The sequence below is a fragment of the Cavia porcellus genome, unplaced genomic scaffold (assembly GCF_034190915.1).
Source record: "Cavia porcellus strain 051 isolate PalLab524CR breed Dunkin Hartley unplaced genomic scaffold, mCavPor4.1 scaffold_2, whole genome shotgun sequence".
NCBI classification, from domain to species: Eukaryota; Metazoa; Chordata; class Mammalia; order Rodentia; family Caviidae; genus Cavia; species Cavia porcellus.
The window spans coordinates 68,460,892-68,476,457 of record NW_026947485.1 but is presented as its reverse complement, the minus strand read 5'-3'; the positions used below and the strand labels follow the sequence as shown (position 1 = coordinate 68,476,457).

The window sequence follows — 15,566 nt, the reverse complement described above, 5'->3', positions numbered from 1 at the left end:
CAAACACACATACATAAGAACAGAGACCAACTGACTCAAGATGTCATTGAATGAGCTATATAGTCAGGCACATGTATGATGAAAGAAGGCAACTGGAAAATAATAGAATTTGAATGAAATTTAGGGATAACAATTTAATGAGGCATTCTAGTTAGCAGAATAGAACTATAAAATGTCAATATTTAAAATAAAGTCAAATTGAATTTCACAAAGAAAGTAAATAGGCTTTACTGAAATAACTGGGCAGAGTTTCATCAAGATTAACAAAAACATTCCTGGATTAAGATAACATCAACACATTTGGCCCATTCTTAATATTCATTCCAGTAATGCTTTTCATAATTTCTTGGGTTACCAAATCAACTAGAAACTGATTTTACTTTTATGAATCACACACATATTTGTACAAAGGATCATATTGCTTAAAAGCTAAACAAATTTCTTTTGTGGCCACAAAATAGTAAAGTTTGACCACTGTCTTGGAAATAACTATCAAATAATAGAATTTTCTCTGGAGATTTTAGAAACAGGCTAATCTAATGAAAAAGAAGCATCACATTGAAATTCATAACACGTTGTTCTTGAAAAGATTGATGCATTAAATACTTATGCAAACACATTAAATTGGCAAGTGTATGAAAACATTATTACATATGCATCCCCTTCACATTTCATCTTTTTGAAGAGTACTTCTTTGCTATAAAACTAAAATATATGGCTATCAGTTTTCCAAAATCACATTTTTCAAATTTCATAACACAACTTTCTTAGCTTTTCTTCAGAGTTTATATTAATTCACATAAATAACAAAATTAATGTTGGAACTGGAAAAGTCTAATAATTTATGCAAAATAGAAGCATTAAATTGCTGCTTCCTCATTGGCTTTTCCCACAAAACTTGCACAAGAGCCTTTTGATATTAGAGATTCATCCTAAGGGTGGCTGTGCACTTTGGGAAATAAATGAGCTCTTTTAGGTCATGGAGTCATTTAGCAAACAATTGATTTGTAGCAAAAGTCAAATGTCACAAGAAAATTAATGCATTCCTAAAGTAACCTAACTTCTCCTGAAGTCTAATAAATCCTGATGGACTCTAACATTTTATGATCTTTGGAAAGCATTACTTGAATAAAAGTAAATCGATGACATGTCTCACTAAAATCCAGAAAGTAGAAATGATTTTATATATTTTCTAAAAATACATGCGTTTCATATAAACGGCCTCACTGTGTGGACACCGTGCTCTGCACCCATAGCTTGGTTTCTTCCTTCTGTTTCCCTGCTAACCACAGTCCCTGTTCCTGGCAGTGTTCCTTACTCACTTTATTTGTTTCAGTCTTCTCTGTTTTATCCCCTTCGACCTGTATCTGCTCATCCCAATGCCCACTTTCCATGAGCTTCTCTCACTTTTCTGCCTGCATCTTTCTCCTTTTGTCATCCTCTTTGATAGTTTTAACACTATTTCCTTACTTGATATTTTTTCTCCTTGCAAGTCCTCAAGCTCTGTATTTTGATGTACAGAAAAGCAGGTTCTTAGAACAGCTGTCCCATGCGTAGTACAGCCAGGAAAGTCCCTATCAACAGAGAAGAGATGGGAGGAAAAGAAAGACAAAAGCCAGAGAGACGGCCCTCATGATTGACTTTGAAAGAAACTTGGAATTTTAGTCTCCTTAAATGTGTTTTCTTCCACAAACCAGTCCAAACTCTGTTGCTTTCGGGTGGCCAAGTCCAGCAGTCTTTGGAGATTCTTGAATACATTGCTATTAGATTGAAAAAGATATTTTTTATCTTATTAAAGATATTTGTTTGAAACTTGTTCATATATTTTAAAATATAGAAAAGTCATGGATGTTTGCACAAACATACAACTATACATTTATACAAATGCCTTTATATAATTTTTGTGTACATGTTGTATATATAGACAAGTGCATGTGTAAATATATATTGGTGGTCATGGTGTATTTATAACTGTATATAGTGCTTGATCTTAAAATGTTATTTGAATTTTTAGTGTTCAGCTTGCCTAATTTACCATTTTTATTTTCAATTAGGAAATGCTTATGCTTTTTTTTACAAGGTTCTATGAATCTATGTATGCTTTATGTATAGTTATTTATACATAAATTGTAATTCCATCTCAGGTGTTGACTGAAAATAAATGGCTATTGTTTTTTAATTATTACATACTTTGAGGTCTTTCAAAAATTACTTTCAACTGTTTGATATATATAGACATACATGTACAGTATATATGCATGGTGTTTATGTATGTATGCATTTTTTTAGGAGCTGCGAGTTGAGCTTATAGCCTTGGGCATGTTAAACTTGTGCTCTGCCACTGACCTATATCCCCAGCCCTGTATTATTGAATTGGGTTTCTTCAAGCCTAAGTGTTTAAATTAAGTTTCTCAAAGTGTAGCCCTATTGCTTGTTAACCAAGGCTATAATGGCAATCAAAGAATTGAATGTTTTCTATCAACTTCAATAATTATTAGAAAAATTTGACATTGCTTTCTAGAGATTCTCTTACATTTATAAGCATGTTTTCCACAGTCATCTATTTTAATTTTATAATTTACCTTTAAGGTAGATTAGTAAGGCTCCAGTGAAAGCAAAGGTGTTAATTTAAACCTTATTCCATCAGTACACCTCATATATATCTCTAATTATTTACTTTTATGCCACTGTGGTAATGTTTTGTATATATATATTTCTCTGAACATGAATGATTACCTATCTCTATGAATGGATTTTCCCAAAATGCAGTATTAAGATAAATTATACAAATAAATTTGCAATTCTTTATAAAGATTTAGTTGCTTTTGATAAGGGTTTTGTACAGACAATTTTTACAGAATGTGTCAGGGGGTTTGATCTCATATTAATTATCATTTTGACATTTATTTCAATTAATTTTATCATTATTAAGAGAATAAAATGCTACAAGATTAATTTAATTTAATTTTTTCTGCATCAAAATTGAAGTTTATATGAGTTTCTAAGTGAGTTTAAATTCTTTAATGTGAATTATTTATTTTTGCACACTTTTTGAAAGGTCTTGATTTAAATAAATTGTGTATTTATTCAAATATACAGATGGATAACTTCTAGTGAAATAGATTATTAAATTTTCTATGATGCATTTTCACTCAATTCAAGTCTATCAGGGATTTCGATTATGCAGTATGTGAATTATTATCTATATTAATTTTTCACATTTGGCGATTATCTTTATTAATATTCTTTCTCTATTATTTTCAGATGTTGTTCATGTCAAATAAAAATTTCTGTTATAAAGTTTTGCTAAGGTATTTCCTGTATGTTCTATTTATCATTACACTTATTTTTATGCTAGTAGCATAACTGTTTTGAATATCACAGCTTCAAATGTGCCTTGATATCTGGCAGAACTGTCTCACAGTTTATCTATAAAAGTTCATTATAATCTATTTTTTATATTTTAAGAATGTTTGGTTAATGACAAGAAAAGAACCAGAGACTACTTTAATTGGTATTGTATCAACCTCACAAACTTACGTAAGTACTTCCTAAAAATACTAGTTGAGATTTTATCTCTCTTTTTATTATAGCTTACATAGTCTAATTCAACATGCAAGTAATGAAAAAATAAAGATTTAAATTTTCATTGGGAATTACTGTGCTGGTTATTTGCCTGTGCTGTTGATTTGCGTGAAGTATGATTAATGATAATGAAGTAAAAAGTAGTCTTATGAGGCAGGAGATGAAAAATTATCTCATAAATACATTTCATAGGATAAATATTTCAATATTTTACAAATAATTCATGGAATTTTTTGCGACATGAAACAACTGTGTGAAATGGCCAATGTTTATGAATATGATTTGTTTACTTAGGTGTGAATTTTCTAGACAAGTGTTCAAAATTCCCCTTCTTTCGAGACACTAAACAATTTCTTGAGACAAATAACCAGTTAGGAACTGTTTGCACAAATGCAGACATTACAAGCAGCTCATTTATAAGTAATGGAAAATGAAACACAGTAAAGCATATCATGTCATTAAGTTGCTTGATTACATTTTAGTTTCCTTTACTTTGAAAGCATGAGCACCTTTGAGAATACTAGATTCAATTTACAGTTCAGAGTACCTTTATGTGGCTGATGGCCTTCCTGTTTTGTGGCTGATGGTTGTTTTGGCTTTTGTTTTTTCCTCTTGGTACTACGGTGTCTTAGTCATTTTTTACTGGTTGCTGAGACAAAATACCTGATGCCCAAAGCTGGGAAAGGAAGGATTTATTTCTTACAGTTTTGGGAGGTTTTAGTCCGTACTCAGTTGGCTCCAAGGCAGGTGGCATGGCGGGGCTGCAGTTTATGGTGGCTGCAAACAGCAAGGTGGGAAATGGCAAGAGAGTCAGATACACCTTCTTCCTGCCATTACATTGTATTCTGGCTCCACCCCTATGTGGGTGTAGCACTGACACCATCAATCCAAGTACTAGACAATGAACCAACCACAAATGCATAATGCAAACGCATGAGGTCTAGGTGCCACCCACATAAACCATGACATACGGATTGAACCCAGGGCCTTTGCACCGAGTTACACACGCAACCCTTTTCTATTTTTTAATTTTGAGACAGGGTATCAAAGTTGCCCAAATGGTACTCACACTTTTGATCCTTTTGCCTCTCACATCACTGGGATTATAGGCATTCCAACTGTACTTGGCTAACATAGCTGTTCTTATATTCCTCCCTTATAGTAAGAATTTATAAAACTCTTGGGTCATGGGGTTTAAATAATTCATGTGTAAATTTACATTTAGGATACAGAGGACATAAAAGACTCTTAATGCAAGACATTACTAAAATTATTGACAATACATATGGAATGAATGAATTGTAGGATTCATTTATTTCACTTTGTTGTTGACACAGGTATGGATTTTTTCTAATCATGAGAAGAGAGCTGTGCCATATTTGGTATGTTTACCTCTAATAAGGGCAGGCTTTGTGGATAGGTGACTGATGTAAAGGAACCCACACTGGGTTTAACATTCTGTTACCATGGCTAGGAGGACAACAAAGGCAATTTCTCTGTTATTGTGAGACCCCCCTATACATCTTGAGTTGTCTCCAAAGTGATGAGAACAGATTTCATTATAGTTCCATTATCCTGAGATTCATTTTAAATTTGAAGAGTATACTCAATTAGAATATATTTTTTACATGTGGCATTTGAAAATCGGAAATGGTAAGTTTGCAGAAATAATTTTTTTAAAAAAATGAACTGTTCTTATCATTCATGAATTCAACATGATATTTCCAAGAAATACAGAAGAGACTCCAATCCCACTGAACTATGCCACAATCCTTCCAGACTCCACAGGGATTCTGGGAGCTCACAGACAGTATGCTGGCCACCTGTCTCAGTATGCTGGCCACCTGTCTCGGGGCATACTTGCAGCAGGCTGTCTTTTCTGTCCATCACTTTGTTGAATTGGCACCACAATTCTGGAAAATGAAATGAGCAGACAGAAATGCTGTATAAACAGCAGGGACTCCTCTTTATCTTTCTGTGTCGTTCTATCACCTGAAACTTTTTCTACTTTCTGTGGTTTTGGGACTCATCTTTGGGAAGATAGGGCTTGTGTAAAATGGGATTGGATGCTTCTACAACTGGAGATTTATTGATGTCTTATTTGGTTAGTTATGAATCTATGAATTATTGTGGTGGAGGCAGTGACTTTCTTTTGATGACTCAAGGCTACATCAGCCAGTATTGATCACTTCTCTATGATGAAATTTTAATTCATTCAAGACATTGAACTGAAAATGTTTCCTCCCTCCCTCCCTTCCTGTCATTTGTCATCAAGGTGTATCTTAGAAAACACTGGTACAGACACCCATGAAGTCAGTGTGCAAGGCTTTCTTATCATTTTCTCCATGTTCTCTCATCACAGTATTACTTTATTTGTCTGACTGCTGGTTTCCTTTGCAAAATAAATTACCAAATTGAAGTCTGAAAGAACTTTTTCCTAAATTGTTTCATTGATTTTCATTAAATTATCATTTTTGTCTTTGTTATTTGATGTCCTAGGAGGCAGTATTCAAAACACTGCACTTTTTACTTAGGGACCACAAGACCCTTCAGTCACTTTTATTCTTCTTTTTAACACCATTAGGTTCATCACAAGAGCAAATATCACTATTTTAAGGATTTGAAAGGCTGTTAAAAATGCCTTTCTCCTCTCCCTGCTCCTGTTGTTGCATCCTTTTTCTCTCTCCCTTTCTCTTACCTTCTTTTCTTTCTCTCTTCTTTTCTTCCTTTCTTGAGGTTGTTTTTTTTTTTTTTTTTTTTTTTTTTTTTTTTTTTGCCATAAGCAGAAATGAGACTCACATTTGGAAACTTTACGTTCAGATTCACCTCTGTAAATATATCACTTTCTTCATCTTTCTGCTATGACTTCTTATGCTTGAGCAGATAAAATATGTTTATAAGAAACTGGTTTGAAACATTAGTTAACTGTGGTAGAAAAATTTAACAAATAGTTCAGACCTAGATGAATAAATAGGTTCACATGGATTATACAACTTGGATTTAGTCTCACCGTGACTCACAGACCTCTCACTTGAGCCCAGTTCCCCAGCCCCTCCTTGAGTTTTCCAGGCCAGAGGCTTCTCACTACAGAGAGGCTGCAGGTTTACTATCAGCTACTATTTGGTAGCAAACATAAAGGAGGAATAGCTATCTCCAGATGGAGACATAGACTGAGTTAGACATTAGGCAATTGTAAAACTTTGCTTCTTTTTATTTCAAAACCTTACCTCCTGTGTTTGGCTAAGTAGTATTGGCCATACTTAGTGAAATGGAATAGATCTTTAAAAAACAAAAAAAGAAACAAACAAAAGGCCAGTATAAAGAAAGAGATACAATCATTAAACCAATAAGGCAATGTAAATGAAAGAAATTAAAGGAGTTTGTAAAATAAATGTGTAGTACCTGGATACTTTTTCAAAAAACATTTTGATTGATTGAGGAATATATTTTTAAAATTTCACAGGTTTTCACAGTTTGATTATCATGATAATCAAACTGATAGTTTATTTTAATGATAGTATCATAGTGTCTTTTACATTTGTGTCTGATCATGTACAAATCAAAGCAAAGCAAAACAAAACAAAACAACACAACTGACTTTCATTTCTGGTGCTGAGCTATCAGTAAAAGTGGAGCTGCTGAGTCCTGGGATGCTAATTAGGTCCTGGCCATAGCTGTGGTGGCCCTTCTTGAGACATTCCAGCCTGAAGTGGGCTCCTTTCCCACGCAGAAGGGCCCTTCTCCAAGGTTCACTTCCTGTCTAACGCTTTCCTAAAGCTGCACCACAGACAGCATGAGAGATACAAGCTCGTGAACTTGCCCATCTCTGCAGCAGGTTGAGGCCATTCTCTGGAAATGGTGACCAAACTCCACTCCATTATATCCTCCCAGGAATCTTCCTCTGGCTGTGGAAGTGGCAGTACTGATTTGACGATCACTCTCTTTATGTATCAGAAGCAAAGCCGATGTGCTCATTTTCTTCATTTGTAGCCAAAGATGACCAGTATAATGACCTTCCATCCCTTTACCTGTGGCAGAAAGTGGAATTGATTGGTTAATTAATTAGCTTTAGAATGTTAATGGGCAAACAAAATACCCAGTGTGACATTGACAGACTGTTGCCGAATTGTCTGCCTTGAGCCATATTTTTAAAGCTTCCCTGGTGTGTAGTTTCATCTGTGAAACAGTACAACTAATTTTTAAATATAGTTTAGACATTGACTTGGAACAAGTAACAAGGAGACAAGGAAGTCATCCAATGAATATTATTGCTCTATGCCCAGAATCTACCTTTTATTGTCCTATTAGTGTCTAAAAGTAACCACTAACCTGACTTCGAGTATCACAGATCAGTTTTTACCAACTTGTGAACTTTACACAAATCAAATCATAGATTTTGTATTTCTTTGTGTCTGCATCTTTTGTGTAAATGGATGTCCATAAGGTTCATATTTCTTTTATGAGGCACTGGTATTTATTGTTGTATAATATTCTACCATGTACATATCCTAGAATTTTTATCCATTCTATATTTGTTGAATATTTGGATTGTTTTCATTGAGAGGTCATTATGAATAATTCTGAGGTAAATATTTTTATGTTATTTTGATGATCACATGTTTATATGTGGTACAGAACTGCTGAGTCAGGGTTCAAAAATGCAGTTTTAGGAGATATTGCCAGCAGTTTTCTGGAATTTTGCACTAATATCATACATAATAGAGTCATCCTCTTTAGTTATGGAGACTGTGTTTCAGAACTCCCAATGTAGTGGTGGTGAACCTATGGCATGGGTGTTATTTGTTTTTAAGGCAAAAGATGTGAATGTATGAGGTTTTTTTTTTTCCTGAACTAAAACCTCAGCATTCAAGTTTAATTGCAGTGTTAGTAATTTGTGATAAGTAAGTGGGTTTTGTGTTGTAGTTTGAGTGCCTGACTCTAACAGGTTCACCATCACTACCTGGTGGACGCCTGAGAGGTGGACAGTACTAAATTCACTTTACACAGTATAGTTTTTCCTATACAATAACACACATGGTAAAGTTTAATTTATAAATTTTGCAAGCCAAAGTGTAGCACAGGTTTTCTTTTCCATCTTTACAATATTACAGACCGAAGATACATTCTTAGCAACAATACAATTTGTTTTTTCCTTATTAGTCAAGAACCTATACCTTTAACCTAAAGGATATACCTATGGTTTCTGACTGATATCTAATTGATAGTATCCATTCTTGTGTTTTGGAGTCATGGTTAAGTAAAATAAGGGTGACTCAAATACATACTGGTATAGTGAAAGTTGATCTGGTAATCAAGATGTTTACTAAGTAATTAATGAGAAGTAGTGTATATTTCATGGATATTCCAGTAAAAATGATAATTCATGACCTAAGCAGAAATGAGTGTGATACAGGAAAATTTCATCAGGCTATGCCAAAGCCTGATAAATTGCTTATTTCTCAGATTTTCAATTCCTGGTAATTTGGTGAAGTATCTTTAAGTTCCTCTTTCAATTTCAAACTTTTCTTATTAGTGGTTAGTATGAGTGCTTTGTATATTAAAAACACTGTCTTATCAGTATCTTATCTTTTCCTAGTCCATTTTGCTTTTTCACTCATGATGTTTTAAAAAAAAATCCCACAATAAGAAAAGAAAGACTGTTTGTTTCTAACATTTAAATAGTAGAGATTTTATATAAAAATCTGGGTTTCTAGTTTCTCTTAAAACACAAGGATTCTTTAACCTCCTGTTTGTACTCATCAGCTTTCTGTCATTGTGATATAATACCTGGAGGAACATTTATTTCGGCTTACAGTTTCAGAGATTTCAGTCCATGGTTGGTTGGCCCTATTGTTTTCAGCCTGTGCATCATGGCAGCAGTGAATGATCAAAGAAACTTATTTATTTCATGAAGGGTAGAAAGCAAAGACAGAAATAGGATGGGATTGGGGCCTTAATACTCCTTTCAGGGGCATGTTCTCAAATGTTCTAACTTCCTTTCACTAGGCCTCACTGCCTAAAGGTTTTACCACCTTCTGACAGCACGACATGTGGGGAAAAACGTCTTCAACACATGGGCTGTAGGGGACAACCAAGGTCCATACTGAAACACTGTCTGAGGCCTCACTGATCTGTTATATGGCTGCTCAAATGAGAGATGTGCACCAAGGTTTCTGCTGCCTCCTGTACCTTTTTGCTTCACAGGTTCATATTACAGCCTTGTCCCACTATGTCTAATACAAGCAAATGCTCTAGGTCTCATCCTTTTTAAATTGTCTGCTAACCAAATTGTCTTGCCCAATGGTTTCAATCAGTTTTGAAGACAACAAATGTCCATTTTGGGTGTCATATAATTAAGAAGGCAAAATCTCTGGCTACCAAATAACAAAGATGTTAGTGCAACTTAATACATAAAGTCTAACTAATTCATTTTTCAGGAGGCAAGATATACAAATAGAGTTTGAAAGGAGAAGCTGAGATTTTAAATTATATTACCATAATTAAAGTATTGAGATTTGACTGAATATTTTTTTAGGATTCAGATGTAAAATGAAGCTGAAGTATCACTGCCTGAATTTCAGAATTTCTCTTATTCAAGTGCATACAGACACATTCATGCACATATAATCATACAGGAATAACTGTATTATTAGGTTAAAATACAAAATAATTATTCACTCACTCCCCAAATAACAATTAAGGACCCCATTATTACCATTGGGTTGCTTCTGATAGTAGGATCACAGAATTTGGTAAAACAAAAAAAAATTCTTTGCTTCATAAAAATTTTCTTTCCATACTGATAAACAGTCTATGCATAAAAGTGCAAGAAAATGTTAAATATATAATTTAAATTCATAAAACAAGTTATTTCTACTAATCAAGACAATACGATATTGGTGAATGAATCTTCAAACTGATCAAAGGAATAAAACAGAACTCCAGAAATATCTCACAGAATTGCAGTTCACTGACGTTTGGCAGGAGCAAAGGCAGTGCATTGGAGAGAGGGCGGCCTTTACAACTCAAGCTGGAGCAACTAGATATCATCACCCCAAAATAAATCTAGACACAAACCTTATACTTTCCACGAAATTAACTGGAAATGAATCACAGACCCTGACTATAAATTGTAAAACCATAAAACTCCTGACAGAGAAGAAAATCTAGGTGATTCTGAGTTTTAAGATGACATTTTAGATGCTACAGCAAGAGGATTATACATGAAAAACTGTTAAGTGGCACCCATTTACCAATAATCAGACTCACATGTGTAAGCATCGTATTGTCTCCTTGGTGTGAGAAACTGAAAAGGGTAAATAAGGGCCAAAATATACAAAAGATATTGTGAAATGGAAAGAAATTGTTCAAAAGGAGAAAGGAACAAGGTTAGGGACAAAGAGAAAGGAAGGGAAAAGGAAAAAAATGCAAGTTAGTTATACTACTAATGTCTCTTAGTTCATTGAAAAGAAAGGTTTGTGCTAATACTGATAGGCAACTTTTTTATCTTGTACTCTGAGTGACTAATGAAAACAATATCCAATCTATTAACTATTGTTATTCTCCTATTAATTTGTTATGAAATTTTGTTTTACTTTTTTTCCCCATAAAATAAAAAAAAAATGTTTAGTTGAACTTTTCACTAAAATTGAAAATATCTGCTCTGTAAAATACAAAAGCAAGAAATGACAAGATGAGCCAGAGATGGGGCCTAAAATATTTGGATAACACATAACTAATAAAGGCTCAGTAACAAAAATATACCAATATTACCAAAAGCTCAATTAAAAAATTGGCCAATGGTATGAAAACATAACAATGAAGAAGTATAGATGGCAAACAAACATGAGAAAAGATGCTCCACATCATATATCTTTAGAGAAATACAAGTTAAAACAATATGCTACCACTATACAGTCATTTTAATGACTAAAATACAAAACACTTGTAACAACACATGCTAATAAAGATGCAGAGTAAAAGAGACTCTCTCTCCTTGGTGAGAATGCAGATAGTACAGCTCCACTGGAAAATAGTGACAGATTCTTACAGAAGTATACATAAGCTTTGCCACTGTGTCCTTTAATAATTAGTTAAAAAGCTGAAAATTGACATTCGTACAAAAGTCTGCACATGGGGGTGTAGAGCAGCTTTTACCACAACTGCTAAAATTTGTAAGTAAGTAAGAGATGTTTCACTAAGTAAATAAACAGCAAAACTGGTACACCCAGGAGAAGTTTATTAGTTTCCCACGCACAGGGGTCATAAGAAAGCAACACATGTCGAGTGGCTCGCAAAATGGAAACTGATTTCCACACAGTACTGGAAACTGGAACTCAAGGGATGGGCAGAAGCAGTTCCCGCTGATGCCATGAGGGTGACTGTTCTGTCTCTTTGCTAGCTTGTGGTCATCAGTGGCAATCTTCATCATTTACTGGAGAGTGGTATAAAAACTTCAATCTGCCATTATGATTCTCCCCGTGCCTCTGTCTCTGCATCCTAGGGTAAGAACATCCCTTTCGTAAGCACATCCTCATGCTGGAGTAGGGCTCATTCTAATGACATCATCTTAACTTGGTCATCTGCAAGTAAAGACCCTAGTTCCAAATAAGATGACATTCATGATGGGTAATGAAAATCATAACCCAGTGCAATATTATTAAGCAATAAAAATGAATATCCAGCCACTAAAAGGCACAGAGGAAACTTAAGTGCATATTATGAAGTGAAACTGATCAGAAACATCTAAATGCTGTGTAATTCCAACTACACAATATTCTTAAAAAGTCCAAACTAGGGAGAGCATAAAAAAGATTCAGAGCTGCCAGGGATTCAGAGGAGCAGTAGGTATGAATGGGTAGGGTAGAGGAGATGGGGAGAGCAATAAAAGTGTTCTGTACGATATTGTAATGGTCGGTATGTGGCATTACACATCAAAAGCTAAAAGACACACAACACAAAGACTCAACCCTACTATGACTCATGAATGAAGGGTGATATTATTCTGTATTGGCTTATTAGTTGTAAGAAATGTGCTAGATTAAAGCAAGATGCTCATATCAGGAGAAATTGTTTATTTGGAATTTAAAAAGATACGTGGGAACTCCATACTTCCTGTTTGATTGTTCTAGAAATCTTTAAACCTTATCAGAAAAGTAAAATCTAGTTTACTTTTAGTTTACTTTTTTAATAGTTGCAGGCCACAGGCAGCTCCTTTAACCTGGGAGGTTGGGGAGGATCTTTCTGAAGAGACAGACTTTAAATCTGCCCCAAAGGACAGAAGATACCCTTCTTGTGAGGCAGATAGGTGCCTTTCTAGTATATAGGCCAGACAGGACAAAGATTGCAGCAGAGATCAAGGACCCCAGGGGGCTGGAGCAGAGAGCAACTCTGTGGGAGGCAGGCAGAAATCTGATCAACAAAAATTTTAAAAGAAGAGTATGATATGAAATCATTAAATATTTAATATGGAAGTACTAGAATGTGATCTATATTTTTAAAAATGTCATTCTGGTGTTTGGCTTTAAAGATCCAACATCAGAATCAGAGACACTAGTGAGAAGAATATTGCTATGGTTCAAGAAACAGGTACTGTACCAAAGGTTTAGACTCAAGGGCCAGTGGAGATGGCAGCATTTGAGATACACTGATAATGGTAATAGAAGGGCAGACTTCTTGCTGTGTGAATCTTCTAAATACATGAGTATGTCAAAACGCTTGCAGGTCGGAGTCCATGCCCTTTGCTATTCACTTCCTTTTCCACGGAAGGAAGACTCATGAGATCAAACATTGCTTTGAATAAATAGGTTCTGTAAAATCGCACATGATATTTGCTTTTTATAGTGTTTATTTTAATGGAATTTGACCCACATCTAAAACTTATTTAGCACAGGAATATTTTGAAGTGTTTTACTTTCATTTCATGTTGTCTGAAAATTATGTATTGCTAGATTTGGAAAGCACGTACCATTAGTCAGATGAGTAGTTAATACAACTGAGTAACTTGGTGTCTGTAGCACCTTTCCAAATAGGTATAGATATCTTTCTCTACATAAATTTAAAGAGGCATATGTAAAGTATAGGCTAGCAATGATGGGAACTTTTTGACAATAATGATATCACATAAATATCAAACACAATTCTGGCAAAGGGAATTATTTTGTTTGTTTTTAAAGCTCTTCTTAAAAATTGTGCCAATATTTGTCCCAATATTTTAAAGGAACCGCAAAATGTTCAAAAGCAAAGAACAGCCATGACTGATTTAAAATATTGTACATCAAAGAAACCTATGCCATGTATTTCCAAAAAAGAAAGACTTACAAAACTTATTCTTTGGGACACTGCTCTAAAAAAGAGAATACTACTTTGTTTATTCTGGGTAAAACAAAATGTACATAAGATAATCTACTTAACACACAAGAATGTCAAGATAGTTAAAAATTATGTTTACTACAGGTAATGAAAAAGATGCCCCATTTGAATTTATACTTTGGATTAATCACAAATAATTTTTAAGAAACATAACAAATTTTTAAAAATGTATTAATAGACGTAGTATCACTGAGATATTATTCACAAACTTTGTTCCTCAAAGTTGTTTGCTACTTGAGTTTTGTTTGCTACAAGAGTAGAACAACAGACTGACCATTCTATCTCTTAAAATTTCATTCATTTCTGTAAAGATTTCACACATTTTTGTAGTTTCACTATTTATTAAAACTTGGTTTTCTTCGTATAGAATACATCTATCGATGTGTCTGTAGATGAGGAATGTTCCTTGTTTTCAGCTTCATGAAACATTTAACAGCTCTAACTTGCATAAACAACACATCCTTAAACACACCATTAATGTGATGTTGAACACAACAATAGCAGAGAGAAAATGCATGGATGCGTTGCATCATTTGTCCCGGCTCCATAAACTTGTTTTTATTTCAAAAACTTCTTACCAATAAGATAGTTAAAAGGTAATTAAACAGTTCATACAAGGTTTATAATATCTCAAAACATTTCATACAAGGTTTTCATTGCACGGTTTCAGCCATTTTTTGACATTTTTCCTTATATATTTGGAAACCTTTAAGCATTCCAAAAAGAAACGCTTCAAATGAGAAACATTGATGTGTTTATAACAGAAGTTGTAATATAACTGTAATTTTTACTTTATAATTTTAGGAGTTGTTTGGGGGGAATCCCCAGCTTTCTTTTGCTGGTTTCTGGCTGATGTGACAGGGTATGAACGGGGATTATCCCTACAGTATCAGAACAGTGTGAGGAAACTGGACAGGCCGGAGGATGTCTTAGCAGGAACTTTCCAGCTCATTCCAGAGCTGGCAGAGGTGATGACTGGCCCTCGCCTGCGGGAGGTGGGACAGGGACCTTAGGCCAGGCCACCAGGGCAGCTGGGTCTGGTCCTTGCAGGTCTCCTATTTTCAGTGCCCCTCGCTCTCTGGCAGTAAGGTACAGCAAACAAAATAATTCCTGTCAAAGACCACTCCACAGAGGATGACCGCTGGGAGCTGTGAAAGCACTGAAGTCTTCCTTATTTTGACCCCAAGTAACTGTCTCTTTATGGATGCAGAAAGGCTTGGAGGTGAATCTCTTAGGTATGTGCATATCAATGTGCAGGCATGCTCGCCTTCTAGACCTTAGAGAAGTTCCGCACCTAACACGCTCCTCCACGCGTCGCCTGCTTCAGCTTGTCTGTCCCGCTGTGGAGGAGTCCAGCAGCCAGCCTGGCCTGAGTGAAGCCACCGGCTGTGGCAGGCGCAAAAGGGCTGCAGACAAGGGGAGGAGGAGGCGAGGAGTCGCGCAGCCCTCCCGCCCTCCTTCCTCTCCACGCCTTCCCCGGCCCAACCTAGTGCCCCCCAACGCCGAAAAGTTGGCGTGGAGACCCGGCCCGGGATCCGGGCAAGAACCCTACCGCAGCCGGCAGCGCACTGTTTACAGTGCCAGCGTCGCCTCCCCGCGCGCCCCCAGGC

General features: G+C 35.3%; 1 long non-coding RNA gene across 1 annotated transcript; it reads right to left on the bottom strand.

Annotated features, from left to right (window-relative positions):
- Window positions 1–203: 203 nt before the first annotated feature.
- Window positions 204–6,369, bottom strand: LOC134474658 (uncharacterized). Its single transcript, XR_010045526.1, has 2 exons — window positions 4,133–6,369; window positions 204–1,760 (listed from the first exon to the last, which is right to left on the bottom strand). It is a non-coding gene; the product is annotated as an uncharacterized LOC134474658 (long non-coding RNA).
- Window positions 6,370–15,566: the final 9,197 nt, after the last annotated feature.